Here is a 17,137-nt window from a genome sequence, read left to right as displayed (position 1 = left end):
ACCTCCATTTTACATGGTCAGAACCCTGCATACCTCGCATGAGGTCACCCTATTTTTTGAGTACGAGAACCTTTCTATAGGCTGGACGTTGCACCCACCGACACCCTTCTACACCGTGCAAGGTTTTTTAGGCGTTGATATTTGTGTTGTAAAGACATGACCGCTTCTAATTGCTTCTATAACCCATCCCCCCCGCCTAGCCTTCTCCACTTGCATTCTACCTCTTTTACGATGTGTGTGTGTTCGTATAAATGATAACGGATTATGGAGTGATTAGTAGATAGTTAGATAGAGATATGATTGTTAGTGAGTAAGATAGTAGTATATAGTATCACATCATCGTTAGACTAAACGCGGAACCTCCATTTTACATGGTCAGAACCCTGCATACCCCGCATGAGGGCACCCTATTTTTTGAGTACAAGAACCTTCCTATAGGGCGGACGTGGCACCCACCATCACCCTTCGACTCACACTCTATCCCTTGTACATTGTGTGAGCGTTTTTTCTGGATGACAAAGGATTAGAGAGAGATAGTGATAGATTTAGATAGATAGATGGATTTGTTTGTGAGTGAGAGAGCAGTATAGTTTCACTGCACCGCTTAGATTGCACGGGTACCTACATTTACATTGCAGGAACCATCCATACTCGCAGGGGCACCCTCTTATGTTTGACTAGAACCTTTGTATATAGTGGACGTTACAAATTGAACTAACATGTTTGAGAAAAATACGGAATATATGCTCATATTACAGTTTATTTACTTGAAAAATACAGAATATATGTAATATATGTCCTGCCCCATTTGTTTGGGACAAAACGGGCAGACCACACGGCGCAGCGCTCGACGGTCTGGACCCATCTGGTCCGTTTTGTGTTCGGGCCAACCCATTTCAAGACATAAACATGCGCCTGGTTTGGGTCCATGCGGACAGCAAACGGAAACGCCGCTCATCCGCTTCGGGGCCACGTGGCAGGCGGCCACCTACCTCCACCGTCCAACATAAATGCGCATGCGCGGCCGGCCCCACCTATCATTCGCCCAAGCGCGCGGTAGGCGTCCTTCTTAAATGGGAAGCCGTGGACCGGTCGCAGTCCACGCTCCCACTCCAATCACCCGCTGCCTCCTCGAAACCCGACATAGAAACCCTAGCTCTCCCTTCCCCTTCCTCGAGGTCGCCGTCCGCCCACAGGCATGGTGCGGTGGAGCTTCAGCCGCAAGGGAGCGCACGACCACGAGGCTGGTTCTTCCTCGGGCCGCCGCCGCGTCAAAGCTGAGCCCGCGTCACCCCCACAGAGGACCCCCGCGCCACTCGCATTCACCATCGCCCCTACGGCCGCCGGCGAGCACGACCAGCACTACATCCACGTCGACATGTGCTGGTGTTATTGGGAGACCAGGACGCCGCTCCCCTGGAGCGACGTCCACTTGCCCAATAACTGGCACCTATCCACGGGTCGGGTGCTGATCCTGCCGGTCCCGACGAAGGCCATCGGAAAAAAGGGCAAAGGGAATCCGTTCAGAAGTGCTTTAGAGCTGAAACAAGAACTGATTGCAAAGCTCGGATGAGTCTTACATTGGATCGAGAGTCCGAAAACTTGGAAGTCACTGATGTAGTTCTTGAGCATAATCACCTCCTTCACTTGCCACAAACCCGCCACTTGATGGCGTCCCAAAGGAAAATTTCAGAATTTCAAGCTTTTGAAATCGAAGCAGCGGATGATTCTGGAATTAGGCCTCAAGCTGCATATGAGCTTGCTACTCGTCAAGTTGGTGGACGACTTAATCTCGGCTACACTCCTCGTGATCACAGGAATCATTTGCAAAGCAAGAGGCAGAGGGAGTTGGCTTTTGGTCAGGCGGGCAGCATGTTGAAGTATTTTCAAGACAAAATTGTTGAAAACCCATCATTTCAATATGCTTTGCAGCTGGATTGTCAGGAGGATATAACAAACATTTTCTGGGCTGATGCTAAAATGATGGTCGACTATGCACACTTCGGCGATGTTGTCACATTTGACACTACTTTTGGCACAAACAAGGAATATCGGCCGTTTGGTGTTTTTCTTGGGCTCAACCAGTTTAGGGAGACTACTGTTTTTGGTGCTGCACTAATGTTTGATGAAACATTTGCCTCATTTCAATGGCTTTTCAACACTTTTCTAGCTACGCATAATGGAAGGCAACCTAGAACTATTTATACCGATCAAGATATTGCAATGGGAAAAGCTGTAAGGGATGTCTTTACAGAAGCATATCATGGACTATGTACCTTTCACATAATGGAAAATGCTGTCAAACATCTATCTCCAGTTAAGGGCGAAGAGAAAGATGAGGGTGAAGAGAAAGATGAGGGTGAAGAGAAAGATGCACATATTCTCACTAATTTTAGCGCTTGTATGTATGGCTATGAGGACAAGGAAGCGTTTGAAGAAGCCTTTGCCAATATGAGGTGTAGAATGCATAAGCAAACTTGGTTTGATAGTATCTACAAGGTAAAGGAAAAATGGGTTGAATGTTTTATGCGAGATGTCTTCATTTTGGGAGTGAGGAGTACACAACTAAGTGAGAGCTTCAACAATTCATTGAAGAACCATTTGAAATCTGATTTTCATATTGTCAAATTTTTGAAACATTTTGCAAGGATAGTGGAGGTAAAGAGAAACAAGGAGCTGGAATCTGAATTTGAAGCAAGAAAAAACATACCACGAATCAAGATGAGCACGCCTATGTTGGTACAAGTAAGCAAAGTTTACACTCCCATAATTTTTGAAGCTTTCCAAAGCGAGTATGAAAGATCCATGGCTGCATGCACTAGATTATTGGATGAAAACAAATATGTTGTTACTATTGGTAGTTTGCATGGTGATTTTGAAGATGAGCGTATAGTGATAGGTGATCCTTTAAACCAAATAGCAACATGTGCTTGCAGAATGTTTGAAAGGACAGGAATATTGTGTGGACATGGATTGAAAGTGCTTGATTTGATGAACATAAAAACATTGCCAACACATTATATCTTCAAGAGATGGACTAGGGAAGCACGTGAAGGAAGCATATTGGATAGGCAAGGAAGGAATGTGGTTGAAAATCCAAAACTGGAAGCTCTACTTCGTTACAAGGGACTATCTCATAAATTTCATGACATGGCATATAAAGTGGCCTACTCTACAGAATGTTGCTTGATATTAGAAAATGCACTTGATTGTGTTGGTCCACGGTTGGAGGAAAAACTCAATGCATCTACTAGTGACATGAATGAACCTAGTAAGGCCCAGGAAAATGATGACCCAAATATGCAGCAAGGAGATGACTTGCTAAGAGCGGCACGACTGAAGAAAAAGGAGGTTCAATCCAAAAATTCAAAAATAAAGAATAATTGGCTTGATAAGTTGCACAAGGGAAAGCGCAAGGCAACTAAACCTCCTGCTTCAACCAAAAAGGAGCAAAGGTATATTCTAATCTCGACATAACAAAAAACTGTTTTCATCTATTAATACACTAATTAGTGGAACTTTCATAATTGGCAGCAAAAAAAGAAAAAGGATGATGTGCAGCCCAAAGTAGTCGTGGAGAATGATGGTAGCAAGAGAAGCCCAAATGCAGAGAATGCAAAGTACATTGCCATTGAGAGCTTTACTCAGCTCCTAACAGCTCCCCCTACTTGTGGTGATGGTGATGGTGATGACAGTCTTTATGGTGGGAATTTCTTCTAATGTCTAGATGTTGGTTACATGGTACTTTGGGGGTTAACTATAGTTTTTTGGAAATATTTGGGGGATAACTATAGTCTTTTTTGGCCTAAGTGTACAAGTGAAATGGCCTAAGTGTACAAGTGAAATGGCCTAAGTGTACAAGTGAAATAGAACTTTTTGTATAAATAGAAACTGTGAAGATGGCAGGTGAGATTGCCAAAAATAGGCCATGGCATGTCCCAATAAGCGGTCACATGTGGCTGGCTTTCCTCAACAACGATTAAAAAAGCATCTAGGTTGCCGTTTCGGTTCTGGTGGCAGTAAAAGTGCTCCACCGATCTAGCCTCTTTGGTTGGATGATTTTCAATAAAGCAAGAATAGGGAACCTTATCCTCAAAAAGGTTCGGATCTTGAAGTAAAGAAACGGTTCAAATAGCTGTGACCCTAGTAATCATTGATAGGAAATCCATGCTCTCTCTCTCTCTATATATATATATATGATACTCCCCATTACAACCAGCCTTATAGGGCTCAATTCAAAATTCTCACCAACCAAGGTAGATGGTGAGTGGTGGAATACCTTTTGTAGTTTGCAAAACACCCAATTAATGCTTTTGTTTTCCTCAAAAAATTATGTTTTCCAATGTATTAATTGCAATACATGCATGCATAAAGTACATGCATTGGTCAACTTTTTCTCTTAATACTTGCATGCAATGATTTAATGCACATTGGAATCTGAACATGTGATGGGGAACAACCAAATTGAGCCTTATAAAATGAAAAACTAAAATTTTGAGATAAGCCTATAAACCGGAAAGGAGGGAGTATATATGCATGCTACTAGTGTATGATCGGTAATACCTCCGTAATGCGTGTATGCATAGTATCATAAGTTAGTATCTTAGGTTGCCTTATTAATTGCCATGCATGACACAAAGTAGTACAACATTTAATATGATACGGTATCATGATATGATACCACACCCTCTCTTTCCTCATTTAACTGTGTGCCACATCATCCAAAAAGTCTAGTTGGCATGCATCATACCGCTTGATACTCCCATATTACGACCAACCTTATTAGGGTGGCCATAGTGGGGGTATCATAGCCAATATCATGCACTCTGGAATAGCAAATATGATGATGTGGCAAAGAAGCAGTAACATAGGTAGATACCGTAACATATATATATATATAATAAATGCTATACTATTTTGTGTCATGCATGGCCATAAATACGGTCATCTATGATATATACTACTCTATGATAGATACTATATATAGTATATGATACTCCCCACTATATAAGGCTCGCCATAGTGGTGGTATCATATAGTCGACGATGTCATGCGCTTGGAAATAACAAGTATGCTGATGTGGCAAAGAATTATATATATAGAGAGAGGGTTAGAGTAACATATAGGTAGATACCGTATCATGTTAAATGTGATGCTAATTTGTGTCATGCATGGCAATAAATATGATCTATGATACTATACTATATGTACTATACTATGCGCTATAATTAATTAAAAGTAGTATCATACACTAGTATAATATATATATGCATGATACTAGTATATGACACTCTCCACTATGATTAGCCTAAGTATATATAGCCTGACTAAAACACCCACATGTAGTTGTAGTAGGGTTTTTGACTTTAATTAATTATATATGCACTAAAATGCAATGCAAGGTAAGTGCAAAGAGTGACTTAAACATAGCAGATGACTTGAAATGGGCCGGAACGATGTAGCTAGTAACTGACGATTTGTAGTCCGAAGTGCCGCATCTCCTTTTGGAAGCTATGGTCCTTGTGAGATATTCCGGTATGGAAGGTGCGAGCACCAAAACTTGTGCTAAACTTTACCATTTTTTTCCATGCGATCATGAGAGCACGTGAAAGTGACACAATGATTTTCGTTATTTTTTGGACTCTATATACATTTCCTGAAATTAAAATACCAGCAAGGCCTATGCCTCTGGCCGCACCCTGTGGCCGAACTGTTTGAAGTTTTTTCCCATTTCTCGCACAATGAATGAAAACTCGCAAAGCGACACACAAATGATCTTGCTAACACACACGTGTAGTTGCGACTATATATATACATACACACATACAAACGAGATCTTTTTTTTGCATATTCATAGTTTGAGATTGGTAGCGAGGCCTGCCTCCTAGTAAAATGTACCATAAAATCAAACCATAGGGTACAATCATGATTTCTTACTGTGGAAAAAAATTGGAAGCGAGACGATGAACTCATGTTTTCATTCGAACAAAAATATGATGTTAGGTAATGTAAATGTTTTTAAAGAGCACACGGTTCACTCACGAAAGCCGTGTGTCCACTAAACCATGGTCGATACCCCCCTCTGCCATGCGCCGATCTGAGTCGTGCGTTCTGATTGGCCACAACCCAAACCCCACGGATCATACGTCTGCACCGTTGGATTCTCCTTGATCGAACGGTGATCATCATCCCTTTTGATAGCACATGTAAATGTTTTCAAATAGCCCCTCTCCAAAAAATGTTTTCAAATAGCACACGATTCACACACTAAAGATGTGTGCCTACCAAACCGTGGTCGATGCCCCACCTTTGCTGCGCGCGATCTGAGTTGTGCGTTCTAACTGGTCAGAACCCAAACCCCATGGATCGTACGTCTGCACCGTTGGATGCTGCCAGCTCGAACGGCAATCCTCATCCCTTTCGACGAGAAATGCAGCCGGCTAGGAATTGATTTATATGCCAAAATGCATGGTAAATGCCAAAAAATGTTTTACATATAGCACACGAGACTTGAAATGCGCCAGCAAATCAAACCCGTGGTATAATTGTGATTGCTTTACGTGGAAAAAAAATTAAAGGTGAAATGATGAACTCACATCTTCATTTCAAAATTAGTACATCTTCATTTCAAACGACATTATTCTGTTTGTGCACACGAGGGCCTAGAGGCAATCGTTTGCATAGGCCTTTCCGCGCGCGCGGCGACCGGGGATATTTTTCACCCTTTTCACCTAGGCCGCCAACACCCCCCACCGTCCGCCTGTGTTTCACTCAACTAGTCCACCCAGTCTCCATCGCCAGCTCCCCCTCCCCCAGATCCATAGCAGAACCCTCTCCGGTGCCGCCGTGCTCACCCCGGCCGTGTGCCCGCTCTTTGGCGTCAAGCCTACCTCCACTATCGTTCCCAACACACGGCGGCCCGCGCCTCGCCGTCTTCGTTTGCTCGCCAACCACCCTCGAGCATATTGATGCAGTAACCCTCGCCTCTCCTGTGGTCCGGTCGAGTTTGCATTAAGAAGCTTGTTAGTTACTGCTCTCCTTCGCGGTGAGGCATATTTCCTCGCAATCCCTCTTCCAATTTCGTTTCGTATGTTCTCAAATTGGCTATAAAATAATGGAGTGCATATATATGTTCATTATCTACCTTCCTTACTACATATAAGCTGTATTTGTTCCAATAAGTTACTGCCTATTTACAGATCGGGGGCGCCCAAGTCACACAAACTTAGCAAATTAGCCATACATTTTCTAAATTATTGCATGGCATGTTTAGAAAGCTTGATACCAAGTTGTTAGTTTTATGCTTATCCTCCTTTCCCGAGTTTCCCATGTGTTCTTTGTAGATGCCGAGTAGCAGTGACATCACTCATGCTTCAGGCGATGTATCTTCATCTAATTCGTACAACCCTAGGTCTTCAGCAGATTGTGAGGGATCAAGTAATCTTGAATGGGATAGAGCTGCAGCAATACCCTTCCGGTCAGGACATGGAGGAACGCTCCAAGGAAGACCACACACCAGCCTAAAGGTGTATATGAAGTAACCGAGATTGATTTAAAGTCTTGGGATCCAACTAAACCAGATAAAGCATGCACGAGGTTTAGGAGTGTGTGTGGATTTGTTAGAAGGGCAAGGCTCAACATTAATCTGCCGGGGTTTCGGAAGACTGACACAGAAACACGACGAAGGATAGTTCGGGAGATCATGGATCACTTCAACGTTCCAGAGCAGTGCAGAATGCAGGTGGAACACGTTGCACTGAAGAAGGCTAGGGATGCTTGGAGAAACTGGAAGCAAGTGCTATACAAAAAGTACTTGAGTGAAGGCAAGGACCCAATCCCCGCATACCCCCAAATTACAAAGGCGGACTGGGAAGAATTCAAAAGGGTCAGGGCAACTAAAGAGTTTGATGAGAAGAGTTTCAAGCAATCAGAACTTTAGAAGAAGAACATACACCCCCACCGTATGGGTGTGGCAGGATACTACGGCATGAAACTGATATGGGAAAAGGAGGGCAAAGAAGCAGTAGCGGCGGGTGGGAATCCGACCTTTAGTGAAATCAGGGGCGAACGCGCCAGAGACTACTTGCGGGCACGTGCAAAGAGGCGTGATGAAGAAACTTATTACTTTGAAAACTCACGTGACGCCGAACTGTATCAAGTGATGTTAGAGGCTTCTAAGATCCCTGGAAGGTTCTACAAGAACTTAGGGCCATGTGACATTCTGTCCATTGCTCTGGAAACAAAAGAGCCCCCTGGCCGTGCAAGGGGTATAAGTGTTAATGTCCCGCACAAGAGGGCTTTCACACTCAACAAAGAAGAGAGGCTCAACATGAAAAAAGCGAGCAATGAAATGAAGCAGAATGCATTGTATGAAAGGTTGAGGAAGGAGATTTATCTGGCTGTTTGAAAGGATGTTGAGGAGTCAATGATGATGCAGAAGACTCTAACACTGACAGATAGCCAGCAGATGGGAGGGGAGGCGGACATGGAGGATGCCGCTTATTGCGCGACAATACTGCACAAGAGTAGTTGTGCATCAGCTGACCCCAACGACACTAAGACTACATCTGCTTGTGATGATGCTATATCTGATCTATCTGGAATGAAAGACAGACTGAAGGGCATGGTTACACATTATGAAGGTACATTAAAATGTGCAATAGCCTGGGTTTGCCCACCCTTCTTGGAAGATGGCCTCTTCTTGGACAATGTGCCATTGAAGCCGGGCTGTGTGAAGTGCTATGTGACTGAAGTAAAGCCTGGATTCAATGAATTTTCCTTGAAGAATGTCCTAGGGGACTTCGATGAGCAAAGGACCTTGGGAGAAACACTGTTACATCACATCCAGTGGCCATGAGATCCCTGAAGCCCTGCTAAGAGCAACCACTGTCGCCCCTCAACCGATGACGCTCTCCTTGCCACAGTAGCTCTCGCGGGCTGATGCATCAACCTGTGATCAGCTGGCCCGACTTTGTGGCGTACATGCCATGTCATCCTCCGCCCCAAAGTAGCCAGTGGCAAGGCCTACAACTGCTGAAGACGCACCATCGGTTCAGATGCCGGCCGCTGAAGCAGCGGGGGCAGACCCAGTTGCAGCACATGCTCAGCAGACCAACCTGGTGGAATAGACTGCTAAGCAGTCTGATGCTTTGGAACCGCCTGCTAAGCAGTCTGTAGGTCCAGAACCGACTGCTCATCATTCCGTCGGTCCGCAGTCGCGTGATCAGCATACCAATGCGTCAGTACTTCCTGCTCAGCAAACCAACGCGTTGGCACAACCTCAAGTTGGCACCACCTGCGCAGAAACCCGACATAGCTTCAACGCATGGTCAGCAGTCCGATGCCTCTGCTCCTACAGCCCAGCAGTCCATCACAGCAGCACCGCCAGCTCAGCGGTCCGGCATAGATAAACTATCTGCTAAGCAGTCCGTCAAAGCTTCACCGTCTGCTCGGCAGTCTACCTTGCAGCCAACCAGACGTTCTGCCAGAAATGCTTCAAGAAGGAAGTGGCCAAAAAGGCTACACCCACGACCATGAGGAAGCGCAGCAGGAAAGTGAAGAAGAAAGAGAACGATTGCCTCCGACTTAAAGCACTCATCGCCCAGAACCAAATTAACAACAGCTTGTTCGAATCGGGGAGTAATATTATTTCTGATGCCATGGATGATGAAGAAGTACGCCCGTTGCTTGCTAAAAGTAAAGGAGATGTACTTCAAGCACGCTATTACGTCCATGGCCAACCATTTCTTGTTGGCAAATACTTTGATGAGTGCTACTCCAGTTGCCGCGAGTTACATGAATATTGCATGGATCTAGTGTCAGCAGGTCATCATGGTTTCCTAGTCCGCTACAACAGAGATCACACGATGCTGGTTCCATCGATGTGAGTTTCGAGGATTTACATCTTTTCTTCAACTTCAACGTGCTCGATGCCACTCTTGTTAGATGCCTGATTTTGTAAGTACCTAACAAACTCTGATCAACTTCTCCATACAAGGCTGTAAATGATAAACAACTAACTGCATTTTATTCCTCTCAGGGAATTGAACGCGCAAAGAAGAAAAAAGGAGAGTGTGTATTTCATAGATCCTGAATTAGCAAATGGCATAACAACACATGGTAAGGACCTACGGGACTGGGCCGTTAACATAGTTGTCCGTCTCTTCGAAAACACGTCCCATGCAGAATCATTTCTCTAGCCATATCATGAATGGTAAGTCAAGTAAACAACCACGCATACACTTATTGTCTTTCAGATTTTGACATAATTCGTAAGTTCATGGCTTTCTTAATATGTAGCAATCACTGGATATTGGTATTGATTGTTCCAAACAAGAACACAGTTTACTACATCGATTCTCTCAAAGAGTCAACAAATGCTCAGAATCTGACGCATCTTTAGCAATTCATGGATAGGTATTTGTCGGATTCAGGGCTCCGCGGACCCTTGAGAGGTTCAAACACTAGGGTGCGTACGAAGAACTCCTTCTTCCCAACTTGCCGGCCCAACGATTCCACAACCTAGCTCGACGAACCCAAGGGACAAGAGACACAGCAGTTTATCCTGGTTCGGGCCACCTTGTGGTGTAATACCCTACTCCAGCTTTGTGGTGGATTGCCTCGAGGGGCTGAGGATGAACTAGTATAGTGGATAAATAACCTCAGGAGGTGAGGTGTTCTTGAGCTTGATGAGCCAGGGAGGTGGTCAGGGTGGAATGGGTCTGATCTCTCCTCTAGATGCCTCACTACGGTGGTGGCTAAGTCTTATTTATAGTCCTTGGTCCTCTTCCCAAATGTAGGCGGGAAGGGATCCCACAACGGCCAAATTCAAAGGAAGACAACTAGTACAAGCTATCCTGACAAAAGTAGCTTTCGCCTGCAAAGACTCTGGTGGTGACGTTGTAGTGGGCTCCTCGATGACCTCCGTCCTGTCGTCCTGGCGGTCTTGGTCTTGTTGCACCAATATGGAAACCTTTGCCCGATTCCTCGGGACTCCGCGCATGCGCTTGCCCCCCTTGGAACCAAAGGGGAAACTGGTACGTTGCACCCGCTGGCGCCCGCCTGGCCTTGGTTGTCATGGCTCACGTCATGTGAACCTCGTGAGGTCCACCTTGCCTTGATATCTCCACTCCTCGGGAGCCACCTAGTGAGGCCGCCCCCTAGGGAGGTCTTGGCGTTGTCCGCCTCGCGAGGCTTGGCCCCTCGCGAGGGTCTTGTGTCGTTGCTGCCAAAACTGGGCCGCACTGGGCCACTGATGGAACCACATCATGGGCCGCAGGCAGGCAAGTCTGGGTACCCCCGTTCCCAAGACGCCGACAGTAGCCCCCAGGCCCAAGGCGCGCTCGATCTTGGCTTCGAGGCGAAGCCAAAGTGCAAGCCCGGAGCGCTGCGGGCCCCAACTGCCTGCGGCCTTGATCGACACATGGCGATTGATGGGACGTGGGCGCCTTCGCTTCCCCATGCTGCCTCGGCAACTGTCCAACTTGATGAGACTCCGCTGCATGCAGAGGAAAATCATCATTACGTGCGATTGTGGTGACTGGCGGTTGGCCTCCTTCCGGCTATAAATGAGGGGAGTGGCAGAGCCCCCTCGCTCATCTCTATCTTCTTGCCGCCCACTCCTTCTTCCTCCTCCTCGCCTCGCTGATAACCCACAAGTATAGGGGATCGCAACAGTTTTCGAGGGTAGAGTATTCAACCCAAATTTATTGATTCGACACAAGGGGAGCCAAAGAATATTCTCAAGTAATAGCAGTTGAGTTGTCAATTCAACCACACCTGGAAACTTAATATCCGCAGCAAGGTATTTAGTAGCAAAGTAATATGATAGTAGTGGTAATGATAGCAAAAGTAACAGTAGCAAAAGTAATATTTTTGGGTTTTATAGTGATGGTAGCAATAGCAACGGAAAAGTAAATAAGCGAAGAACAATAAATGGAAAAGCTCGTAGGCATTGGATCGGTGATTGAGAATTATGCCGGATGCGATCGATCATGTAACAGTCATAACCTAGGGTGACACATAACTAGCTCTAGTTCATCAATGTAATGTAGGCATGTATTTCGAATATAGTCATACGTGCTTATGGAAAAGAACTTGCATGCCATCTTTTGTCCTACCCTCCTGTGGTAGCGGGGTCCTATTGGAAACTAAGGGATATTAAGGCCTCCTTTTAATAGAGTACCGGACCAAAGCATTAACACATAGTGAATACATGAACTCCTCAAACTACGGTCATCAGAGTGGTCCCGATTATTGTCACTTCGGGGTTGCCGGATCATAACACATAGTAGGTGACTATATACTTGCAAGATAGGATCTAGAACTCTCATATATTGATGAAAACATAATAGGTTCAGATCTGAAATCATGGCACTCGGGCCCTAGTGACAAGCATTAAGCATAGCAAAGTCATAGCAACATCAATCTCAGAACATAGTGGATACTAGGGATCAGACCCTAACAAAACTAACTCGATTACATGATAAATATCATCCAACACATCACCGTCCAGCAAGCCTACGATGGAATTACTCACACACGGCGGTGAGCATCATGAAATTGGTGATAGAGGAAGGTTGATGATGATGATGGCGACGGATTCTGCTCGTCGGGGCCCCGAACGGACTCCAGATCAGCCCTTCCGAGAGAGTTTATGGCTTGGCGACGGCTCTATATCGTAAAATGCGATGAATCCTTCTCTCCAATTTTTTTCTCCCTGAAAGTGAATATATGGAGTCAGGGTTGAGGTCGGTGGAGCGTCAGGGGCCCATGAGGTAGGGGGAGCGCCCAGGGGGGTAGGGCGCGCCCCACCCTCCTGGACAGGTGGAGGCCCCCCTGACGTGGATTCGTCTTCCAGTATTTTTTATATATTCCAAAATAATTCTTCGTTGATTTTCAGGTCATTCCGAGAACTTTTATTTCTGCACAAAAATAACACCATGGCAATTCGGCTGAAAACAGCGTCAGTCCATGTTAGTTCCATTCAAACCATGCAAGTTAGAGTCCAAAACAGGGGCAAAATTGTTTGGAAAAGTAGATACGACGGAGACGTATCAACTCCCCCAAGCTTAAACCTTTGCTTGTCCTCAAGCAGTTCAGTTGATAAACTGAAAGTGATAAAGAAAAACTTTTACAAACTCTGTTTGCTCTTATTGTTGTAAATATGCAAAGCCAGCATTCAAGTTTTCAGCAAAGATTATGAACTAACCATATTCACAATAACATTTAGGTCTCATGTTTACTCATATCAATGGCATAATCAACTAGCGAGCAATAATAATAAATCTCGGATGACAACACTTTCTCAAAACAATCATGATATGATATAACAGGATGGTATCTCGCTAGCCCTTTCTGAGACCTCATAACATAAATGCAGAGCACCTTTAAAGATCAAGGACTGACTAGACATTGTAATTCATGGTAAAAGAGATCCAGTCAAGTCATACTCAATGTAAACTAACAGTAATGAATGCAAATGACAACGGTGCTCTCCAACTGGTGCTTTTTAATAAGAGGATGGCGACTCAACATAAAAGTAAATGGATAGGCCCTTCACAGAGGGAAGCAGGGATTTGTAGAGGTGCCAGAGCTCGGTTTTCAAATAGATATGAATAATATTTTGAGCGGTATACTTTCATTGTCAACATAACAACCGAGAGATCTCAATATCTTCCATGCTACACACATTATAGGCGGTTCCCAAACAGAATGGTAAAGTTTATACCCCCCCTCCACCAACAAGCATCAATCCATGGCTTGCTCGAAACAACGAGTGCCTCCAACTAACAACAATCCCGGGGGAGTTTTGTTTGCAGTTATTTTGATTTGATTTGCATAAAGCATGGGACTGGGCATCCTGGTGACCAGCCATGTTCTCGTGAGTGAGGAGCGGAGTCCACTCCTCTTGAGAATAACCTGCCTAGCATGGAAGGTACAGATAGCCCTAGTTGATACATGAGCTATTCGAGCATACAAAACAGAATGTTTATTTGAAGGTTTAGAGTTTGGCACATACAAATTTACTTGGAACGGCAGGTAGATACCGTATATAGGTAGGTGCTACCTCTTGAGTACTGCGTTGGTTTTCCCTTGAAGAGGAAAGGGTGATGCAACAGAGAAACGTAAGTATTTCCCTCAGTTTTTGAGAACCAAGGTATCAATCCAGTAGGAGGCCACTCAGGAGTCCCTCGCACCTACACAAACAAATAAACTCCTCGCAACCAACGCGATAAAGGGGTTGTCAATCCCTTCACGGTCACTTACGAAAGTGAAGTGAGATCTGATAGATATGATAAGATAATATTTTAGTATTTTTATGATAAAGAGAAATAAAGATGCAAGTAAAATAAATGGCAAAGGAAATAACTAAGTATTGGAAGATTAACATGATGGAAAATAGACCCGGGGTCCATAGGTTTCACTAGTGGCTTCTCTCGAGAGCATAAGTATTACGATGGGTGAACAAATTACTGTTGAGCAATTGACAGAATTGAGCATAGTTATGAGAATATCTAGGTATGATCATGTATATAGGCATCACGTCCGAGACAAGTAGACCGACTCCTGCCTGCATCTACTACTATTACTCCACACATCGACCGCTATCCAGCATGCATCTAGAGTATTAAGTTCAAGAGAACAGAGTAATGCTTTAAGCAAGATGTCATGGTGTAGATGGATAAACTCATGCAATATGATATAAACCCCATCTTGTTATCCTCGATGGCAACAATACAATACGTGCCTTGCTACCCCTACTGTCACTGGGAAAGGACACCGCAAGATTGAACCCAAAGCTAAGCACTTCTCCCATTGCAAGAAAGATCAATCTAGTAGGCCAAACCAAACTGATAATTCAAAGAGACTTGCAAAGATAACCAATCATACATAAAAGAATTCAGATAAGATTCAAATATTGTTCATAGATAAACTTGATCATAAACCCACAATTCACCGGTCTCAACAAACACACCGCAAAAGAAGATTACATCGAATAGATCTCCACAAGAGAGGGGGAGAACTTTGTATTGAGATCCAAAAAGAGAGAAGAAGCCATCTAGCTAATAACTATGGACCCGAAGGTCTGAAGTAAACTACTCACACTTCATCGGAGACGCTATGGTGTTGATGTAGAAGCCCTCCGTGATCGATACCCCCTCTGGCGGAGCTCCGGAAAAGGCCCCAAGATGGGATCTCTTGGATACAGAAAGTTCCGGCGGTGGAATTAGGGTTTTGGCTCCGTATCTGGTAGTTTTTGGGTACGTAGGTATATATAGGAGGAAGAAGTACGTCGGTGGAGCAACGTGGGCCCCACGAGGGTGGAGGGCGCGCCTGGAGGGGTAGGCGCGCCCCCTACCTCGTGCCTTCCTGGTTGATGTCTTGACATAGGGTCCAAGTCCTCTGAATCACGTTTGTTCCGAAAATCACGTTCCCGAAGGTTTCATTACGTTTGGACTCCGTTTGATATTCTTTTTCTGCGAAACTCTGAAATAGGCAAAAAACAACAATTCTGGGCCGGGCCTCCGGTTAATAGGTTAGTCCCCAAAATAATATAAAAGTGTATAATAAAGCCCAATAATGTCCAAAACTGGATATAATATAGCATGGAACAATAAAAAATTATAGATACGTTGGAGACGTATCAAGCATCCCCAAGCTTAATTCCTGCTCGTCCTCGAGTAGGTAAATGATAAAAAAGATTTTTTGATGTGGAATGCTACTTCGCATAATTTCGTTGTAATTCTTCTTAATTGTGGTATGAATATTCAGATCCGAAAGATTCAAGACAAAAGTTCAATATTGACATAGAAATAATAATACTTCAAGCATACTAACTTAAGCAATTAAGTCTCTTCAAAATGACATGGCCAAAGAAAGTTAACCCTACAAAATCACATAGTCTGGCTATGCTCCATCTTCACCACACAAAGTATTTAAATCATGCACAACCCTGATGACAAGCCAAGCAATTGTTTCATACTTTTGGTGTTCTCAAACTTTTTCAATCTTCACGCAATACATGAGCGTGAGCCATGGACATAGCACTATAGGTGGAATAGAATGGTGGTTGTGGATAAGACAAAAAGGGGGAAGATAGTCTCACATCAACTAGGCGTATCAACGTGAGTGAGTAGGGATTGCCATGCAATGGATGCACTAGAGCTATAAGTATATGAAAGCTCAACAAAAAAACTAAGTGGGTGTGCATCCAACTCGCTTGCTCACGAAGACCTAGGGCATTTATGGAAGCCCATCATTGGAATATACAAGCCAAGTTCTATAATGAAAAATTCCCACTAGTATATGAAAGTGATAACATAGGAGACTCTCTATGAAGATCTTGGTGCTACTTTGAAGCACAAGTGTGGTAAAAGGATAGTAGCATTGTCCCTTCTCTCTTTTTCTCTCATTTTTTTATTTGGGCCTTTTCTCTTTTTGTATTTAGTCCGGAGTCTCATCCCGACTTGTGGGGGAATCATAGTCTCCATCATCCTTTCCTCACTTGGGACAATGCTCTAAAAATGATGACCATCACACTTTTTTATTTACTTACAACTCAATAATTACAACTCAATACTTAGAACAAAATATGACTCTATGTGAATGCCTATGATAGGTAGGTATGGTGGCTGCTTAGAGGAAGGTATATGGTGGGTGTATGATACCGGTGAAAGGTGCGCGATATTAAAGAGGCTAGCAATGGTGGAAGGGTGAGAGTGTGTATGATCCATGGACTCGACATTAGTCATAATGAACTCATATACTTATTGCAAAAATCTAAAAGTTATCAAAGCAAAGTATTACGTGCATGCTGAAAAGACCATCGCTCGTCCTCGACCGCCACTCATAAGGAAGACAATCAATAAATAAATCATGCTCCGACTTCATCACATAACGGTTCACCATACGTGCATGCTACGGGAATCACAAACTTTAACACAAGTATTTCTCAAATTCACAACTACTCAACTAGCATGACTCTAATATCACCATCTCCATATCTCAAAACAATTATCAAGTATCAAACTTCTCATAGTATTCAACACACTCACAAGAAAATTTTATTATTAATCTTGAATGCCTAACATAATTAAAGGAATTTACCACGCTGTTTTGTAGGACTCTCAAAATA

The 17,137-nt window shown here is 44.0% G+C and overlaps 1 pseudogene; it reads left to right on the top strand.

Annotated features, from left to right (window-relative positions):
* Window positions 1-1,554: 1,554 nt before the first annotated feature.
* On the top strand, window positions 1,555-3,720 carry LOC147990767 (protein FAR1-RELATED SEQUENCE 5-like; annotated as a pseudogene).
* Window positions 3,721-17,137: the final 13,417 nt, after the last annotated feature.

Source organism: Triticum urartu, chromosome 1A, assembly GCF_056163025.1.
Source record: "Triticum urartu cultivar PI428250 chromosome 1A, HENAU_Tu73, whole genome shotgun sequence".
In the NCBI taxonomy this organism is placed as follows: domain Eukaryota; kingdom Viridiplantae; phylum Streptophyta; class Magnoliopsida; order Poales; family Poaceae; genus Triticum; species Triticum urartu.
The sequence above is the reverse complement of the archived record's forward strand: the minus strand, read 5'-3'. Positions and strand labels throughout refer to the sequence as shown.